General features: G+C 45.9%; 1 long non-coding RNA gene across 1 annotated transcript; it reads right to left on the bottom strand.

Annotated features, from left to right (window-relative positions):
- Window positions 1-535: 535 nt before the first annotated feature.
- LOC140264764 (uncharacterized) lies at window positions 536-2,471 on the bottom strand. Its single transcript, XR_011906102.1, has 3 exons — window positions 2,344-2,471; window positions 1,605-1,675; window positions 536-764 (listed from the first exon to the last, which is right to left on the bottom strand). It is a non-coding gene; the product is annotated as an uncharacterized lncRNA (long non-coding RNA).
- Between the last annotated feature and the right edge of the window lie 4,639 nt (window positions 2,472-7,110).

Raw genomic sequence — 7,110 nt, forward strand, 5'->3', positions numbered from 1 at the left:
CCCCCCCAAAAAAAAAGACTATACCTATACTAAACAGAATCTTGACTTCTGAATAGTGGCAGAAATGGAGAAGTACTGGGCAGAAGGCTCAGGCTGGCTGAACATGCTCCCCAGAGCCTGGCCTGCACTGCACTCAGTGTTGGCTCAGACCCACAGCCCAGAAGAAAGGTCAGGAACCAGGCTGTCTGGCACAAGCGATGCGTGTGAAGACATCCTGGATCGCAGCCCTTTAAAACAGGAGAAGCATTTTAAATGACGTTACCTCATAACCCAGTAGTCTTCCACTGCTCATCTTCCAGGGAATGGCTTTCCAGGAGACTTCGATGACAGAGGAGGACAGGCTTGTCACAGACACACCAGAGGGGGCAACGGCAGGCTCTGCAATTGGAAATCAGCACTGGAGAGATGAGCAGCGTAGGTGATGGTGCAAATAAATATGTTCATGTTCAAGTTGACCTCAGTTATATCAGCTGTTGCCATATTATTTGATAAAACATCTCATATTAAACATATGCAGAAAATCACATACCTTCTTCAGCTGAAAAAACGGCGGTTATTGAACTGAAAGGCCCTTCTCCTTTATTGTTATAGACACCAACTTTGACTTCATATAGTGAGAACGGCAAGATGCTTTCATTCCTAAAGACACATCTGGGTGTGTCAGGAGAGGTGACTACAGTCTGTATCCACGTTGTGGTGCCAAAGGGGCGAAAAGCGACCACATCTCCAAATCCTTCTCCATTTTGTAACTCCTCAGGGATGGGCTGTGAGAAAAGCAACCAGCAACAGAAGCCCGTGATGTTACATACTGCACTGGAAAAGCTTGGAAGGAGCAAAGCATCACTGCTGTGAATGTATTGCATGCAGCTGCAAACTGTTTCTGGTCTGCATTTGGGATCACTGCATCAACAAGTAAACTCTGGTACCGTAGAGTGAAATGCTTTCATTTGAAACTATCCGCACATCTCTTAAAGAGCAGCTCCCAAACACGTTTCTTGTTCTCCAGTTAAGTACACCGCCTTAAGACACTTCAGGAAACATATTTTTTCAATTTCTGGTCACATTTCATAGTACATAAATAATATCAGAGAATTCAGTACTACCTTTGTACAGCGTCTGCACCTTCCCCCAATGTGATTTGATTAAGTAACAACATGGAGCTAATATCAGTAAGAAGTAGCATGGTAACATCTTATAACTCATTAAAAATAGGATACATCATTTGAAGTAGTATCTGATCCTTTAGCTCAGGCATCCTGAGTTAATGGTAGGAAAGGACAACCTGTAAAGTTGCACTTTGGCTCAACCTCTGAGCAACAATCAGCCCTTCCTTTTCCCATCCCTCCCTGTCCCCTTTTACCTTGACGCTGTTTGAGAGAAAAGTAATCATCTTAGACAAGCTAACTGAATTTCTTACTGATTGCAGTCAAACAGTAGCAAGTGAAAGTGGGAAGGCAAACGTGCATAGCTCACATTACAGAGTGTTACCGAGCACATACACATCCTAGATGAGAAGCTGCTGCAGCCTGGAAAATTTGTCTTTAAAGAAGCATTTCAATGAAAACAACCATTCTCTGAAGAAAATTGCTTGCCAGAAAACTTACATCCCATGTTATGACCAGTTCAGACCTGCTGCCGCCTCCCCCACTGACTTCAGCTGGGGGAATTTCAGGAGCTGTGAAACAGAAACATGCAGCTGTCGACACCGTGTAAATAGAGGAGATGATATCACAAGTTAACCTCATTCTCTGGAGCTGACTCTCCAGTTTTCCTATTTCTTTTGCAAATTGAGATGAGTGCTTTAGAACCAGCGTGGGGCAAACACGCATTGGAGCATTTGCAGAACCTCACAAATGGAACCCTGTATGTGCTCTGCTTTCAATGTTTACTGAGCATCTAAAAATCAGTGTCATGCTTCAAGTTTTCAACAGGGCTCACTTACCCAGGTGTGCTGGGCAACAGCCTTATCCCCATTAACACCTGGTATTTCAATCAGTGCATTCTGAGCTACATGCTGGTACTGTGGAAGGTGTACACTGAGCAAACACCAGGAAGAGGAAATTGTCAAAACTCACCTCTTCCCCAGCCATTTACAGCTTCAGACTGTGCAGCACTGACTGAACAGAGACTTTGCCATGCTAAATACAGCTGAAATATATTTGGATATAGTATGTGGGCATAAATTGTCCTAAAGCTGAACACAAATACTAACCAACTAGTTACATTTGACTTTTACATTTGATGCAAATTCCAAGCTTAATTGAAATGAGCCAAATACTTGATTTTTTTGTTATAATATATTCAAGATGCTCGTATTAAAGACAAATAGAAGAACCCACTAACCTGCCTCTTCAGTTCTTACTTTTTCTGAGGGTAAACTAGGTTCTCCACCTCCTATTTTGTTACTGGCAACTACACGAAATTCGTATTCAACCCAAGGATTTAAATCCACCACTGTGGTTGTGAATGTATTCCCATCAGTCACATCTGGAACTCTTAATAGAGAAGCAGAGAATTAAGAACCTGCTGTATCCTGACCAAGAGTATTTCAACAGAACCTATAACAAGAAATGCATTTTACCTGTGGTAACTCGCTGCCAGCCAACTGAAAAAGGTGTTCTTGCTTGCACGGTGTAAGCGGTCACTGGGCTGTGATTATCTGTGCCTTCTTGCCAGGAGATCTGAGCTGTAGTATCAGTTATTTCATCCACTCTCACGCGTTCAGGGGGCCCAGGTGAGCCTAGGAAAAGATTGAAAAACAAGTGGTGTTTAGTAAAGCCAGTGCCCCGGAAATCCCTAATACTGCAGTAAGGATTCTCATTCTGTATAGTACTGTGGGAAGAAGAAAACGTTTGGATTAGGATAAATATTAACATTAATCATACTTGCATCTGATAAGGTAATTCTGAAATAGTAACCCTGAACTGTTATGCAAACGACAGGTTTTGTTTCAGTCCGCTGACCTTTGCTCAGCATGATTCTTCTTCCCATTCCACATTATCTAGCTTTTACTTTGGTCCTTGATGTCCTCTTTTAATCTACTAAGGTATCTCTGTAGTCTGCCTGTTTGTTCCCTGCAGCTGTTGTAGTGTATGAAGCACTGCAGCAGTTCTTCATCAGAACATCTGATCAGCACCACGAACGACAGTTCAGTCAGGCAACTGTCCTGCTGCATTCTGGAAAAGCCCCGATTCCGGGCAGCCTAGCAAAAATGCTGTTTCTGTCTGATCTGCAGCAGCAAACTGGTGAAATAACTAACAGTACAAAGGCAATTATAAAATACCTGGTATATTTTGAAATACATTGAATAAAATGTGATTGCATCACGTTGATTTCTGGATTACCGCTTTTTCTTGTGCAATAAATGTAGCTGCATCATCAACAATGAAAGCTACAGTTCATGCTTAGCTCTGCAAGCATTCCTGCTCCGGAATGAAAGGGGGAAGGGGAGGGGAGGGGAGGGGAAGGGGAAGGGGAAGGGGAAGGGGAAGGGGAAGGGGAAGGGGAAGGGGAAGGGGAAGGGGAAGGGGAAGGGGAGGGCAAGGGGAGGGGAAGGGGAGGGGGAGTGTAATCTGTATGCCCACTCAGTATCCTGTCTACTGTGGTGAGCAGCTGCATCTGCACGCACAGGGAATGTAAGGAGATGGGGTACATGGTACTGCCTGCTGCAGCATGGCCTCTCTGCTCCACCTCTTACCCAACTCCTGCTTACAGCTGCACCTGATGGACTCCGCACCTCCTTAGAATTGAAACTACCTCCTACTTCAGACTGTCCTATCTGCCTGTATTTCACAGCATCCCTCAGCAAGAGGGCTGTGCACTGGGCAGGCTCAGCAGGTGGTGGATCACCTGCAGCAACCCTGTGGTGTCTGTACTTTGGGGGGCAGCAGTGTGGGGCAGAGGTATGTGCCCCCACAAAAACATGATGGAGCAGCAGGGAGTAGCAGCTGGAGCTCTGCATTGGATAGAGAAGCTGCAAAACAAACAGGCAGCCAGCAATGGTGCCAACGTTGAACAAGGTGGAAGGAGCACAGGCAGTGCCACGCTGGGAAGGACTACCAGGGAACATTAATCAGGCCCCATGCTGCAGCTGAATCACCGTGTGCCGTCCCCAGCATTCCTGGCCAAGGGACAACTCAATGCAGATAAGAAGGAATGAAGACAGGACACCCCACCCCATTATACCAGCTAAGATACCCCACTGCAGGCATTGCATTATGCAGAATATAAATGTCAGGTTTTTTATTCCCTTAGATCCGATTGCTACAGATGATGCCTTTTTCTCTGCCAAGGACCACGATGCCTGAGCAAAGGCCACTGTGTATCTTACTGCACTGCAGTGCACGTGTGGAGAGAATTAAAGCAAAGGAAGGTCACTCATTCAAGCGAGCAAGAGGAGAGCACAGAGAAACATTGAGTTGAGGGACATGGTTCAGTGGGAACTATTGGAGATGGGTGGATGGTTGGACTGGATGATCTTGTAGGTCTTTTCCAACCTTGGTGATTCTGTGGTTCTGTGAAACCCAACACCCCCCATCACTGCTAGAGAAGAGGGAAGGCAGGTCATTAATCCAGCAGCCAAGAAATCACTCTCAAAGGGCTGAGGCACACCGAGATTCTGTGGGTTTCTAGTAAACTGTGCCAACTCTCCCTTCACAGAATCATAGAATCACAGAATTATCAAGGTTGGAAAAGACCTAAAAGATCATCCAGTCCAACCATCACCAATACTTCTCAGCTAAATCATATCTCTCAACACAACATCCAAACATTTCTTGAACACCCCCGTGGTCGGTGACTCCACCACCTCCCTGGGCAGTCCATTCCAGTGCCTGGCCACCCTTTCTGAGAAGTCCTATTTCCTAATCACCAGGAGTTGTTGCAGCCAAAGTGCAGGACTCGGCACTTGGTCTTGTTAAACCTCATCCCATTGGCTTCAGCCCAGCTCTCCAGCCTGCCCAGATCCCTCTGTAGGGCCTCACTACCCCCAGGCAGATCCACACTTCCGCATCACCCTGCTTCTAAAGAGAGAAAGGAAGAAACGGTGGTGGGAATGGGCACCCAAGATTTGCAGAGAGGTTCCAGATTTGCCAGAGATGGAATATCAGAGCGCTGAGACATTCTTAATTAACTAAAGGAATGATTGGGGAGCATATTCACAACACCAGCATAAGCTATAATCACCGGGCACAGTTAGCTTTCCTATGGCTCATATCAGCTCAGGGGGCTCAGCTGAGACACCTGCACAGTGCTGGGATTATTCTGATGGAAATACTCTCTTCAGATACCCTGTTAAATCCATCTGAAATTACTGTACAGAGCCTTAGCTCTTGGCCACCACTTCTAGCCCACCCTTCACTACTCCCAGCAGCTAGAACAAACTTTTCAGAAGAAACCCAGGGCAGCAGAGACCTGGCAGACCATAACCAAGTGCAGCCTGCAGGAGGGTACTGCACACTCTGCTACCACCCTGCTCCAGCAGGTTAAGGAGTCTGAGCCTCACTGTCCTTTTACACCTGGGGAGAACAGACTTTTGGCACCTAATGCCAACATATCCCACTAAAAGATACGCCTAAGGCATTGAATGCTCTTCTCACTACCTCCTCCCAGTCCTCCCCTAGGAACAGAAACCATGAAGATTCTACAGCAAACGCATCTATGCTGCAAGAGCACACTGAACCACCTGCAACAGTGAAACATGGTTTTGTAGAGTGGCTTTGAAAACACACCTTTAGACAGCTGTCTCCCTGTAGCCAAAAGGAACCCAAGCAGGAAAAGAAGAGTCCAGCCTGAAACACGCCCATGCTACTAGTCCAGGTTTTCCACGGTGAATGCAGAATCCATCCTGTTCTTGAGGTAACAAATGACCAGTGGGTCTCCCCTTGCTCCACCCCTTCTCCTTAAAAGTGAGAAAAAGAGAAAACAAGCAGAAGAAACCCAGACGTACCTTTCCACACACAAAGCAGAAATTGGAACAGCAACAGTGACTGTCTCCCTCCTGAGACATGGTGGGGAGCATCCCAGAGGAAGCCCAGGTTCTTTGCTTCTCTCCACAGGGACTTCAAGCACTCCTGGCAAGAGCTGGTTTTGTTCCTTCTTCAACTGCTTCCATCACCAAAATCTCCTTTTGAAAAGGAACCCTAAAGAAAGAAGCAGCAAATGAAAAATAATGAGCAAGAACCACTTTCCCAGCTTTCTTCTGACACGCAATTTGGACCCTTGACTAGGGCAAGGACTTAAAATCAGCTGGTTCCAAGAATGATCAGAATTAGCACTGAAATCACTCACTGAACTGTAGCTGGTTACCTCCAAATTCTTTTGCTTTTGGGAACAGATGGACACAGAGTTGAAGGACACAAGATAAATGACATCTACTTCACTGTAGGTGGTTAAGCTTGGAAGTAGGACTTGAGCAAGAAAAGCTTCTCAACTCCTTGTAAGACACAAAGCAGTGGGATGATTTCCCACACCTGCAGAAAGTCTGATCTCTGCCACAGGTGGGTGAGTGACACAAAAGCTGAGCTGCCCATCCAGAAGCACGTGGGGCAGGGCATGGAGTGGTTACATACCAACATGTGAACAGGCACTCTCCTATCAGAAGGGAAATGCCTTCTCTCTTCCATGCCATGCCCACACCACTCCTCAGGGCTGCGCTGACAGCACGGAAACAATGCAGACATGTTTTTGTCATCGTGGTGGTTTTTCACAGACCCAAAAAATGAGATATTGGGTTGCCGTGCGGGTTCCTGGGTGACATTGCCATTTCCAAGCCATTGCTTCCTAGGGGCAAAGAAGGTAAAATGCTTTAACAATTTTTCACCCAGAGATTGCTATTTTACCATTCTTTTATGCAAAAAAGGAGGACAACACAGCAGATTCTTGCAGCTGCATCAATGCCCTGGGTGCTAAAGGAATGCAAAGACAGAAATATCAAACATCCCTATGTTATTCCCATACAAGGAGGGAAGTTATGTTTAGTAATATCTTTTATTATTTAAAAGAGGTAGTTGGCACTCCTAAAGGAAAATCCCAGGCCTCAAGTTCTGACAGTGCGGCAATCTGGAATGGACTCAGATGTGGATGACCCAAATGATTAATTCTGGGTTCTAA

The sequence above is a fragment of the Excalfactoria chinensis genome, assembly GCF_039878825.1.
Source record: "Excalfactoria chinensis isolate bCotChi1 chromosome Z unlocalized genomic scaffold, bCotChi1.hap2 SUPER_Z_unloc_9, whole genome shotgun sequence".
Taxonomy (NCBI): domain Eukaryota; kingdom Metazoa; phylum Chordata; class Aves; order Galliformes; family Phasianidae; genus Excalfactoria; species Excalfactoria chinensis.